Source organism: Crotalus tigris, unplaced genomic scaffold (assembly GCF_016545835.1).
Source record: "Crotalus tigris isolate CLP2741 ecotype Arizona unplaced genomic scaffold, ASM1654583v1 scf7180000020588.15403103151:6194809, whole genome shotgun sequence".
NCBI classification, from domain to species: Eukaryota; Metazoa; Chordata; class Lepidosauria; order Squamata; family Viperidae; genus Crotalus; species Crotalus tigris.
In genome coordinates this window covers 1,256,638-1,270,458 of record NW_024098092.1, presented here as the reverse complement: position 1 = coordinate 1,270,458, position 13,821 = coordinate 1,256,638, and the positions used below count along the sequence as shown (strand labels likewise).

General features: G+C 45.2%; 1 protein-coding gene across 2 annotated transcripts in view; it reads right to left on the bottom strand.

Moving 5' to 3' along the window:
• Positions 1–13,821, bottom strand: part of CASZ1 (castor zinc finger 1) — a 259,152-nt gene that overhangs the window by 229,750 nt on the left and 15,581 nt on the right. The window contains exon 1 of one of the 2 annotated variants that reach the window (XM_039367871.1): positions 11,348–11,612. The exons of the other annotated variant lie outside the window; for it this stretch is intronic. The gene's annotated coding sequence lies outside the window, so the exon portion shown is untranslated. Of the gene's footprint in view, positions 1–11,347; positions 11,613–13,821 lie in introns of those variants that run through there. 2 annotated transcript variants of the gene reach the window in all.

Here is a 13,821-nt window from a genome sequence, read left to right as displayed (position 1 = left end):
TTTTTAAGAAGAGATTGGACAACCACTTGTCTGAAATGGTATAGAGTCCTCTGCTTGAGCAGGGGGCTGAATTAGAAGACCTCCAAAGATCCCTTCCAACTCTGTTATTCTGTTATATGCTCCATACCAAAATATATAAAGCATGCTGGCTGTCTTATATGGCCACTTGGATCGTCTCCAGCCTGCAGAAGCCGACTTGGTCATTTTAAATGTACTGGGGTGTAGTTTTTTTTTTTTAATGAAAAGAAGGACTAGGGATGACATGATAGCAATGTTCCAATATCTCAGGGGCTGCCCCAAAGAAGAGGGGGTCAACCTATTCTCCAAAGCACCAGAAGGCAAGACAAGAAGCAACGGATGGAAACTAATCAAGGAGAGAAGCAACCTAGAACTAAGGAGAAACTTCCTGACAGTTAGAACAATTAACCAGTGGAACAACCTGCCTCCAGAAGCGGTGAACGCTCCAACACTGGAAGTTTTTAAGAAGAGACTGGACAGCCATTTGTCTGAAATGGTGTAGGGTTTCCTGCCCGAGCAGGGGGTTGGACTAGAGGACCTCCAAGTTCCCTTCCTACTCTGCTATTCTGTTAGAATGGCATGCAAGCCCTGGGACAAGGAGGAAAATAATAATAATAATAATGTCGGAAGGGACCTTGGAGGTCATCTAGTCCAACCCCCTGCTCAGGCAGGAAACCCTATACCATTTCGGACCAATGGCTGTCCAGTCTCTTCTTAAAAACTTCCAGTGTTGTAGCATTCACCGCTTCTGGAGGCAGGCTGTTCCACTGGTTAATTGTTCTCGCTGTCGGGAAGTTTCTCCTTAGTTCTAGGTTGCTTCTCTCCTTGATTAGTTTCCACCCGTTGCTTCTTGTCCTGCCTTCAGGCGCTTTGAAAAATAGCTTGACTGCCTCTTCTTTGTGGCAGCCCCTGAGATACTAGACCACTGCTATCATGTCCTCCCTCGTCCTTCTCTTCGTTAAACTAGACATACCCAATTGCAGCTGCAGGAGCAACTTATGAAAACATGGAAAGATTCTGGCCCTACTGAGAGTCAGATGCTGGACGGGCAGGAGTTTGTGAGCTAAAGGCTGTGTTTGGCAGGGAGACAGTGAGGAGAAAACTCACAGCCATTAATTGAGATAAGGAGGGGAAGAAGAAGCCACACTAAAGCACCAATGGAAGACTGAGGGGAAAAATAGGGAGGAAAATTAAGTGGGTGGAGACTTGATTTATTATATTTCTTATACTATTCTGCCCAGACACAGAAACACACGTACTGGTTTTGTAAATAATATAGTCACTTGCATATGATTTGAGGTCCCAGCACTTTATTAGTACAGATAATCCTCGAATTACAGCCGATCTCTTAGCGACTGTTCAAAGTCGCTAAGACATGATAGTAGTGTTCCAATATCTCAGGGGCTGCCCCAAAGAAGAGGGAGTCAAGCTATTCTCCAAAGCGCCTGAAGGCAGGAGAAGAAGCAACGGATGGAAACTAATCAAGGAGAGAAGCAACCTAGAACTAAGGAGAAACTTCCTGACAGTGAGAACAATTAACCAGTGGAACAACCTGCCTCCAGAAGCGGTGAATGCGCCAACACTGGAAGTTTTTAAGAAGAGACTGGACAGCCATTTGTCCGAAATGGTGTAGGGTTTCCTGCCTGATCAGGGGGTTGGACTAGATGACCTCCAAGGTCCCTTCCAACTTTACTATTATTATTATTATTATTATTATTATTATTATTATTATTATTATTATTAAGTTACAGCGGCACACTAACCACAACTGATCAGGTGAAATAATTTTAGTTCCAATTAATCTGATGGGGGGCGTTTTGGGGTAGGGGGTGTTAAGTTGACTAAGTCACAGCATTAGAGACCTTCCCAATCCTTGATCCAGCCAGACAGGAATAATAATAATAATAATAATAATAATAATAATAATAATAATAATACACAAAACAGTGTTCACAAAACAACTGGAGCACCACTTGAACTCCATTGGCATTGACAAATTCGCTATTAGTCAATTGCAAAAGGCGGCCTTACTAAGAACTGCTTCCATCCTGTGACGATATCTGTAATACCATCAAACATCCACATCTGCCTATCCCAGGTCCTGGGTAAGGACTCGATAGGTAGACAAAATGCCAAATCCAGTCTGAACATCTGGCTGACTGTGCGATGATCCAAAATAATAATAATAATAAAGTTGGAAGGGACCTTGGAGGTCATCTAGTCCAACCCCCTGCTCAGGCAGGAAACCCTATACCATTTCAGACAAAGGGCTGTCCAGTTTCTTCTTAAAAACTTCCACATCATGGAAGTTGATTTGATTTGATTTGATTTCTATAGCTGCCCATCTCATCAAACTACTCTGGGCTCTTGCTTTTTGGGGGGCTCCGAATCACTTGACTCAGCATCCTCCTCCAGGGAGAAGTGTCATCCTGGCTCCATAACCAGTAGCCCCCTCACACAAATAAGTATCAAAAGGAGGTGGATCCCTTAAAAACACTCCATAAATGAAAGCTGGCACATGGGGATCTATCTATCCACCATGCTTCCCTGCCTACCCCAAAGGGCTGTTGGAGAAAGTCTGTCTTGGTGTGTTTAGGTGCAAGGGACGATACTCCAGGAGTCTCCAAGGAATTGCAGACCTAACACATCTGCTTAGGCTGGAGAGCAAGGGCACCTCCCTTGCAGAGCTCTGAACATGGAAATCCACTGACATTAATGCCGAGCTGGATCAAAGAGATGTGTTGGGAATCTGTTCCCAGGAGATTAGGCCTTGCATTCTCAGGAGAACAATTTTGCTGGGGGATCTGCATCCTCAATGGGGAGCTTTGTTTGAGCTCCATCCTCTCTTTTTAACCAATTGCTGGGATATTGGACTCCCAAGTGCCATTCCAGGAGGAATCACAACTATCTTCCCCTTCTGAAGGCGTGCAACTGTTCTTGTAAGAGCTTCGGGGATTTTTATAGGCAGTCTCCGTTGCCGTAGTAGTTTCTCGTTCTTTCTGTCTCCCTTCCTCCTCCTCTTCTCTTCTCTTTTTTTTTTTTTTTGCCTTTGAAAAAACGTCGCCGTTAAACGTTTACAAAAGGGAGGAATGCATTTCCACCTCGTTTTAAAAGTGTTTATCAAGCCCTTCCGCGCTCTTTAATTCACACAAACCCAAGCCTTCTTGTAAGGTAGGCCCGTTTTTAATTTCTTTTTGTTGCATGGCGCCCGCCACAAGGAAGGAGCCGAGAGAGGTAAAAAAAAATCTCGCTCTCTCACTTATTTATTTATTTATTAAAATCTATAGACCGCCCCACTCCCGCAGGACTCCGGGCGGCTAACAATAAAAACACAATGTAACTTAACAAGACAAACAATACAGTAACATTCATCCAGGGGTCCGATTTTATAAACCCCAGGCCTGCCGGAAAAGCCAGGTCTTAAGCAGCTTGCGGAAAACCAACAGGGTGGTTTTCCCGCAAGCTGCTTTTCACAACCACTTTGTAAATTAAGCTCGGCTGAAAATGACTAGTAGCCCTTTAAGGCAGGGGTCCCCAACCCCCGTTGCGTGGACCGGTACTGGGCCACGGCATGCCAGCAACCGGTCCGCACAAACAAGCAAAGCCCCATCCGTGGGATGCAGGCAGTACACAAAACCACACACTCTCCGGTCCGCGGAAAAACCTCTCTCCACGGAACCGGTCCCTGGTGCCCAAAAGGTTGGGGGCCTCTGATTTAAGGTCACCAATGAACGGCCCGGATCAAAATGGAGTCTTTTTTAATCTTAATCCAATATTATCACCACTTTTAATAACCAGCACAGGTTTTCTCCACCTTATACAACTCTAACACACAGTGGCTTCAGACCCGTTGGGAGGAGAAGCAACGACTTCCTAAAGTCTCCAGTTTTGACGCTAGGGAACCTTGGTGCCCTTGGAAGGGACCCTGGGGGTGTCTAGTGTACACATCTTACACTCCTGCAAGAGTGTTATCCTTTACTTGGACACAATTTCTGCGAAACTCTCTTTTGTTTAGGGACCGTTCGAAATTACAACACCGCTGAAAAAAGGGCCTTGTGACCGGGTTTTTTTTTTTTCCACACTGACGACCGTCGCAACCTTCCCAAGGTCACGTGAGCAAAATTCAGACGCTTGGCAACTGACTCGTATTTATGACGGCCTCCCGGGATCACGTGATCTTCTTTTGCGACCTTCTGACTAAGCCAAGTCAATGAGAAAACCAGATTCATTTTACAACCGGGTTAATAATGCAACCATTGCAGTGATTCGCTTGTGCCAAGAAAGGTTGTAAAATGGGGCAGGGGGAACTCACATAACAACGGTCTCACTTCGCAACGCAAATTTTGGGCTCAGCTGTGGTTGTAAGTCTACCGGTACAGAGTCAAGACTATTTGAGAGACCCAGGTTCAAATCTTCCCACGCTCAGAAAGTGACTTACCAGTTCCTTTCTCTTAGCCCAGTCTCTACTGGAAGCTGCTGCTTGCCATTTGGACTTCTCCCAAAAAAAAAAAAAAAAATAGACTTCTAGAAAAAAAAAAAAAAGAAGAAGCAGGATATAGATAAGGAGTGTCCTACCTTGGCAACTTGAAACCTGTGGACTTCAACTCCCAGAATTCCACAGCCCGGGAGTCGAAGTCCACAAGTCTTAAAAGTTGGCAAGGTTCGCGCCCTTGATATAAATCCAGCAATGAATTGGGCTGGTTGGCCAAGCAAAATGCAACGCTGTGTATTGGAACCGAGTAGCCTCAGCTACTCAGACTTCCCGTTTGTATGTGAAAGGCTGCATGTGAAATTTTTTTTCTGTGGGAGGGGAAAAAAAGGGAAGAAAAAGGCTGGGCTAGCCCTGGGCAGATGTTTGCTTCAAGTCTTTGGGCCTGCCAGGCAGGTGCTTGCTGGAGAAGAGACAAATCGCTAACAATATCTGCAGCTGGCCTGGCCCTTTCAGCTGCATGCGTGTGTGGAGGTGTATGTAGCTGCTAGGAGTGTTTATTACTGAGCATAAAGAAGGGGGGGGAGGAAAAAAAACACATGATGTGTTTTTGTGGTGCAAAACCCTGTGGAGTATGCAAACTTTGGAACCAAATCAAACCCTTTCCCAGGCAAACCAGATAGGGGTTGGGGAGAGAGAGAGAAAGAAAAAAGAAAAGTGAAGTTATAAGGTTAGGTTGTAAAACACTGGCCTGAGATTGCAAGTGCTTCTATTTGGTTCCCATCCATCAGACCCAGGCTGTAGGCACTAGATCAGCGCCCCGCTAACCTTTGGGGCACCGGGGACCGGTTCCGTGGAGAGAGGTTTTTCCGCGGACTGGAGGGTGCGTGGTTTTGTGTGCTGCCTGCATCCCGTGGATGGGGCTTTGCTTGTTTGTGCGGCCCGGTTGCTGGCGTGCCGGTCCACAGGGCAGGGGTTGGGGACCCCTGCGCTAGATACCATTCAGACACTCCCAGCATGTGGCGACAGCCCAAACATTCATATTTTTTTTTTAAAAAAAAGCAAGTCTCTACTCCTTGTGTATGTAAAGGTATTTTATACGGTCAACAAAAGCCTGTGGAAATAGGGAAGGACGACTGCGTAACGCAGCATGCAAATTCCTCTCCCCCCCCCCCACCAGCACATAAAAGCTAGAAGAGACAAGAGACAGACTAGTTCTCCAGATTTTCTTTTGAAATCCCAACGTCTTTTGAAACACCCCCCCCTCAAAAGAACTTGAATCTACACAGCAGGGTCCCTTGGATGCCCCCCCACACCCAAAATAAACAGAATCTTCCTCTTTCCACTGTTGACAAAGATTTTCCTTGGCCTGATTTACAGTACACGAATACTGCCCTTTGTTGGATTTCAAAGCAGATTTTTTGGGGATAGTACAGGGTGTCCCAAAGGACTTCCCTAAAATATTTAATAGGCACTTTAACCTCAGGGCAGATCTGGTTTTATCTGGTACGGAACAGTCTCCGCTTCCAAGGGAGGCAGCAGAGTTAAGGATGGAGAAATGGTGGCAGGAGAGTTAGAATTAGGCAAAGGACGCAGAGGTTTTGTGTGCCCAGTCACACACACATCCACATCTCACGGTCAAGAGGCATCTCAGCGAAATCAAAATACAGTCTTCAACTTACAATCGCAACCGACTCGGCTTGGCAGAAGGTCGCAAAAGGGATTACGTGACCCCGGGACACTGTGACCATCATAAATACGAGCCGGCTGCCAAATGTCTGAATTTTGATCACCTGACTGTAGGGATGTTGCAACTAAATCTGAAAAATGGTCATAAGTCACTTTTGGGGAGGCTGTCGTAACTTTGAACGGTCACTATATGAACGATTGTAAACCAAGGACTTCTTTATTCCCTTGCTTGCAATTGAAACTAAAAAGGCAGATGTGAACCAGCATTCAGACCAAGCGTAGATTATGTATTACATAATTGTACATTTGCCTGTACTTCAAGGTTTGATCCCTTGTGGATATTGCAATAGAGATCCAAGTGAAGAAATCCCGGCTGAAAAAGACCTTTTGATCAAAACTTTTGGCCAATCGTGTCTCTCCGCGCTTATCGGAGATCTCTGCTAGATGGCTCGTTTCACTTTGTTTTGTTTTAATATATATGTATATGCCTGTAGATTTCGTGAGTCATCAATTTTCCTGAATCACAAATTCAAATGTAATAAAGCAAAAAATCTTTTGTAAAAAATTTTTTTAAAAAAATAGGCATACAAGAGCTTTGCTGGGCGTTTCCAAAAGTTACACTATGTAAAAATCCATGCAATTAAAACTGTAAGGGAAGGAGAGAAGCTGTGGGAGAAAAGGGGGGGGGGAAGAGGCAGAAGGGAACCTGTTGCTTCATTTTATTTTATGTTATTTTTTATTGTAATGAACAGCTTACTGTGGAGTTTAAAAATGGGAGCGCACAAGTGACTAAAGCTACACCGTAAACAAGTTTTCCTAATGCATTCCACCTGTTTACACCTCCAAAACCAGCAAGGTCAGATGGAATTGGAAAGGGCTGTATTGCTACACAAATCAGGAAACAGCCAATATTCAACAGGCAAATACATCTCTGGGTTTCGGTCGTGTGTGTGTCGTTCCCGTAACACGAGGGCTTTCTATTTTCTGGCTGGGGCAGGGGATCATCCAAGCCACACGGGGGTCAAATCCAAATCTCTGTCTTGCAGGCTGCCAAGCCAAACACAGGAGGAACACTTCAAGTCTGCTGGTCAGCTTGACTTAGAACTGTCTGTACCAAAGATGGGGAAATTGGTTGCAGGATACTGTTCCCAGTAGCCCTCGCCACGGGGCAGGCCGTTGGAGCCGCCAAGCCCTGGGATTTGTCAATATCTGGAGGGCAATGGATTATCTGCTTTCAGCCTTAAGTCCAGGGAGGTCGTCTTCCCTCTTGGCTGCTACCTGGCTCCTTGCAACTGAAGCTTCTTCAGACAAATTAGGGGTCTTTGAATGCACAAAGCCGCCTAACAGCCTGATTGGGTGTTTCAAATAATTCTCCCATTCTCTCGCTGTCTCCTACGTGGTACAACCGTAGAGGAAGGCAGCAAGGAACTGATTCATGGACCTTCTTAAAAAAAAATAATCTAACAAACGCAAGCTAAACCAGGCCAAGGTGAAGCAGTTGTAGGAACCAGAGGAAATTGGAGCAAAAAAGAAGGGAAAAAGCTCCTTCGCGTGTTTTATATTTCAGGATTTGGTGCTCTCCAGATGTGTTGGTACTACAGTGCCCAAAATTCTTGGCCCAAATACTGAGTGGGCATTATGGGAATTATAATCCCGACATCGCTGTAGGGGCTTTAAGAAAACTAGGGATTGTTTTACTAAAGGGTTGATTAACCCACCTTGTAACCGTGCAGTTGGGCAGGCTATAATAAAGAGATTTTGAAGATAGGAAAGAAGCAGTGGGTGGCTTGGGCACATATAATTAATACTATGCTGAATACAAATATTAATCATTAACTCTATTGAGAGCACATTTATAATTCTTGGATTGTTTATTCTGGAGACATCCTGTAAGGGTGGCTGCCTTAAAATTAAAAAAAAAAAAGATTTGTGACCACAGAAGCCTGTGACAGACAAAAATTCAACAGGTGCCGTTTTCCTTGGCAGTGACAACACTCTCTACCTGTTGCATTCCAGGGTAGCCAGAACAGCTTCCAAGATTAGCACATGGGTTTGTTTGTTTTTTCTTTCGATGCTTTGGATTCAAGACAGCACAGTAGCTAGTACTTTGGAGCTTGGGGCAATTGTGCGGCTGTGAATTCAAGGATAAACAAATGGGCAACCTAATTCTCCCCAGAAAGGAATGATGGGTGCACGGTTCAAAGAGACAATTTTCCTGTAGAGTGTCCAAGGTACAGTTCTTGACTAAAAGAAGCCAGTTGTGCATGAATGGAACCTAATTAGACATCTAGGTGCCACCTGCAAAACTGAGACAAACAAACAGAATACAGAATGTAGCATAACACAGTTGGAAGGCTCCTCGGAGGTCATCTAGTCCAACCCCCTGCTCAAGCAGGAGACCCTACCCCATTTCAGACAAATGGCTGTCCAGTCTCTTCTTAAAAACCTCCAGGGTTGGAGCACCCACAACTGCTGGAGGCAAGTCGTTCCACAGATGAATTGTTCTCACTGTCGGGAAATGTCTAGGTTGCTTCTCTCCCGGATTGTAAAACTCTTAGTGACCCAGATGAAAATGTGTGGGGTTCCACAAGGTGTGGTCCAAAAGCTCAAGAGGACAACCCCGCGGGTTCAACACAAGTGTGGGCGATGCACCTGGAAACTAGGCCGATCTTTGATGGCAGCGTTCGTGGCCGCCATCTTGATTATTTTGGACCACACCTGGGGGAGACCCCTGAGAATAGGCACCCAGAGGCCAGGTGTGGTGAACCAGTAGAACAAGGGGAGAGAGATACAAAGCCTGAAAGCTGGATGCAAGTAAAAGGGGGGGAGGAGGGAGGGGGAAAGAGAGGGAGGGATAAAAAGGAGATGGCGTTTGGGGTAAGGGAGGGCAAAGCGTGGTAGACAGCAGCTTCCTATATATTACACATTTCCTTAAAAGGAAGGCATTCACATCTTCAGTATGCTGGTCTGAAGATTTTTCTTTCTCAGATGGCTTCCCACAACCTTCCTTTCAATAATAGTGTGCTGTATGCGTTATCCGAAGCCAGCGAAAGACAGCATATTCCCACCTATATTCTACCCCACTTATAAGTGTCCCTGGGAATGGGGTGGTGGTAGTGGTGGGGTGAGCAGATAATGACAAAATGCTGGATTGGTCTAATCCAGGAAGGCAGTTTTTAGGCTTACGGGGCGAAAAGGTCACGATGCTAACTTTAGAAAGTGGGAGTGCTAATAGGCACCCTACATAAAGCCATGGGATTCCAACTATTCCGACAATCTTATTTATTTATTTATTTATAAGTAGCCCAAAGACCGAAATAGTTCATATAAAAGAGAACCGGAGAGTAAGGCGTGCGCTAGGACGCAGGCGTGAAATATAACCCAAAGTCAAAAAAAGATACAAATAACAGCAATAAAGGGTTTTTTTTTCCCCTTTAAAAATTGGCCCCGTGCGTCACAGATTTTAATAGTACGTACTCAGCTTTTAAACTGAAGAAGCGTCTCCTGTTAAACGCTTTCAAAAATACGAACAACCCAAGATCCTCAATGTGCTGAATGCAATTTAAAGCATCAGCGGAAATTAGCTGTGGGTTTATACATGAGGGCTTCCCATGTTGATGTCGGTTGAATTAGCCGCCTTTTGAAACCCGCTGCTCTAAATGCACGAGGACTAGTAACTTAGCTCTTTGAAACAAACACGGAGATTATCATTTCAAGCTTTTCAGGTTTAAGCTATAAAAAGGAGCCTCCCTGTATAAATAAGTCACAAGTCGAATGATGAAATTGGCAGAGTTGGCAAATCTTGGGTGAGAAAAGAAAAATATGAGTCAGCGTGAACAAGGGTATTGGAAATTGACTCAGCCGGCTGGCTGGACCCCACACCCTGTTTCTGGAGAGAAGTGCTGCGTGTTTGGGAAAGTTTCAGGCCCCCCATCCCCAAATACACAGGTGTTCTCCCTGATCAAATCCAACAAAATTCTTTTTCAATAAACCTTCGCCTCTCTCTCTCTCTCTCTCTCTCTCTCTCTCTCTCTCTCTCTCTCTCTCTCTCTCTTTGCCAGACTTTTACATTTACGACAATAGGATATGCTAATTACTCCACAGAATTAAAGCTGCAGAAGCCGGCACAGTGGCTAGATGGCTGCAAGGAGTCGTGGTTTTTCTGCATCTTTTGGGTGCCATCTATTAATTATGCTGATTTTTGCAACGCAGGCTGTAACCCTTAATTAAAACAAAAAAAACATGCCAACTCTGAATATGGTTCTTTGCATTCAGTCCCCTCCCTGAATGTTACCTATTAGGATGTTAACTTGGTATCAAGCATTACTAGGGAGACCAGATCGGGATACTGACTCTATAGGACAAGGTCTTCAAACTTGGCAACGTTAAGACTTGGCTGAGGAATTCTGGGAGTTGAAGTCCACAAGTCTTAAAGTTGCCAAGTTTGAAGACCCCTGCTATAGGAAGACTAGAACCCACCTCTCAGGAACCAATATACAAGCTGGGCTGTTGTCCCACAGGCCCTCAGCCCTATACTGCATTGTCTGTTCATATGTCTATGTGCACTTTTCACTGTCAGCCAGGCCAGCCTCGGGAGGGTTTAGGAATTTCAATACTTCAAATAGCACACCATACTACAACAACAACGACTTAACTCACACTGAAACAACGACATGAAGAGTACAGAAGTGGAGTAATGTATTGATGCCTAAGTGGGTGTCAATCCCTGCTTTTTTACAGAAAGGCAGGCCAAAAATGTATTGCCCTGTGCTTTCTCAAGGTCTGTAAAGATGAATCACAGATTCAGAATCCAGGCACACAGCAGCTGGTTCTGAACACAAACGCACTACTGCAACCCACTGCAACACCATCACCAATAATATACTGTACAAGACCATTAAAGTGTAGCAGAGATGGAACAAAGACTTCCTGAAGTCACACCCTGATGATTACTGATCACACATTTTTCAAACCATCTTCATCCCACCTACTCTACAGTCTTGGGGGGTTCCTAGTACCTCCCCATTCAGATAGTAAGAAGTTCCAAGCCTGCTTCCAGATCAGCCTAGGTTGCTTAGAGGCTGCACCTGTTCAAAGGAAAATCCCATCTGACAGGGGTCTGGGCTGCACGACGTATGTCGCATTTTAACACTCCCGTGGGCAGCGCCAGGTAACCAAGTCAGGAGAAGAAAGGAAGATTTTTTTCCCTACCTTGTTCACCAACTGGTTTGTCTTTCTTTATTTGTCTGTTTCTACTCCATGGCCTCTCCAAATTTATGCATGCATTTTAAGGTGGGGGAAATTTGCAAGTATTGCTGAATTGCAACACCCAATAAAGCTGGGATGACTAACACAACATTAGCCAAGAATCCTTACTGCTGAGCAAGGATCCGCAACCAGGCTCCTCTGATTCCACCCCAACGAAGTTGTGTCTACACTACACTGGCTCTCTTTAGCAGGGCACCCACAGGCACACACCCCTGCCTCCACCCACCCACCCACCTTCATTGGTTTCACGATTGATTTGAAATATTTTACAGTTCATCCACTAGTCAGGGGACCTCGTGGCGAATCGCGATTCGAAAAGAGCCAGCTACAACACACAAACCGGGTTGATTTATTAATTAATAAGTTAAAGTACACAACAATAAACAGGTAGCATTGACAGAGAGGCCCTTGAGGGACAAGTTTATGAAGTTCCATCTTGTGGAACCGAGTGCAGAAGGATGACTCAGAAGAGCAGTTAAAATTAGGCACGTGTGCCTCTAGCCAACCCTTGGCCCAGGATTGTGCTCGGTACACCGGTAATAGCGCTAACCCTCCCTAGAGGGGGGGGAGGACTGAGAGAGAGAGAGAGAGCACTGCAGTTATATTTTGTTAGCAGAGGGCAGCCGTGAAAGTAGGCACTACTTCCCAGCCCCCTGCACGCTGCCAGACTTCAGTTGAGAAGAAAGACTTGCATCAAACAAGGATCAAAGGAAGGCAGAGCAGACTGTGGGCTCCAGGATTAGATGCCTGGAAAACCATCAGAGGAAGCGGGCCTGGGAAGACAATGGCAAGGGATTTACTACCTGATCCCTGTTTGTCTGAAGGAAAAAATATACCCACATGCAGCTGTCCCAAAACAGTTGTGAACCTCAGGTGCGCAGGTGGACAGGTATAGACACACCAAGGCTGGGACAGGAAGGAAGAGAAAGACTGGGGAGATGTGAGGGATAGGAGGTGTAGAAAGAAACCGAAGAGCAGGGAAGGAACAGAAAAGCAAGGGACACAAGCCAGCAAAGCTGGTTTCTTCAGATTAAGGCCAAATGGATTGAGCGTTATCAATCTCTTAAACGCTGGTCCGACTTTATTCAAAGCTGGCATTACTCTGCGATTAATCTCTAGGCTACGGAGATGCTTACGGAACTACTTCCTCCAAAGAGTCATCAAAGGGCCAAGTTTGAAGACCCCTGACCTAGAAGAGGGTGGAGAGGAATAGGCCACAGCTGGAGCAAGGAGACGAATGAGGTGCAGATGACAGCCTGCACCCAGGCACTGTGGCTGTAAGGCTTGGCAGCCAACGACTCCAAGGCCGCATGCGTAATCCACCCGCTTCTGTTTACTATTCAATGTAATTATAGTTCTTGGTGTGTGTTTGTCTTGAAGTGTTGTTTTTTTATTTATTTATTTACACACTTTCCAATCGCTTGGTACCCAACTGGACCGCCCTTTCCCAGTCACAATAACGAAAGCTAGCTTTCTCCTGAACTGGTTGAGGCTTTCATAATTCCATTTTGAAGAGGGGTAGAGCGTCAGCTTCCCGGCCATCGTACCAGCCAAATAACCCGAGCGTTTCTCCTTAAGGTCAAAGATGCCTACTAATGTGGCCAAATTATCCTCAAATGCTGTTGTAACTAAAATCAGGATCAACCATGACATTTCCCAGAGTTATCAAAATGAGCTTACTTAGCGGAGCCACAAATTGTTCATAATAACAATAACAACAGAGAGACCCTCTCTTGCTGGACAGCTTTCCTGGCTATTAAAGCTTCATCCTAACTGGTGCCCGCAGTAACCAAAGCTCTCCAAAATACTTTGCCTTCTCAGCATCGTAGGTGCATTTATCCCCAAGCTACTTCTCACAGGCACACAGGCCCCGCAGCCTCCCAACGGATTTCTACCTGGGCCTGGCGCTCCTAATTTATGCCCTTTCAAAGCTGCTTCTTCAAAAGGGAAGAAAAAGAGGCCACCTAAATGAAAAGTCCAATTTCTTTACATTTGCATTGTAAAGCCATCGCTCAACTTCCCCGAAATAAATTTTACTATTTTATTAGAGCAAACAAAATGGTAATAAAACACTAATACAGCGCCTTGTATCCAGGAGAAGGGCTAAAATTAACATAGCCTGTGCTGTGTTTGCTATTACATTCAATTACCTTTTTACTTAAGATTTACATTCTCATCTCCCTTAATCTCCACATTGGTGGTTTCAAAATCACGCTCCTCAAATCAGGGCTAATGTTCGCTCGGGACCGGCTATTATGAAACATAGCTTTGCTCCAAGCGCTGAACGTTTTTTTTTTTTAGTTCAGAGCCAGGAGCTTGCCATCATCCCCGGCAATGCCGTTGCCGATCCAACCGGCTTTGAACCAAAATGATAGATTTTCATGAACTCCTAGTGACAGCGGACGCCAAGGCTGGCG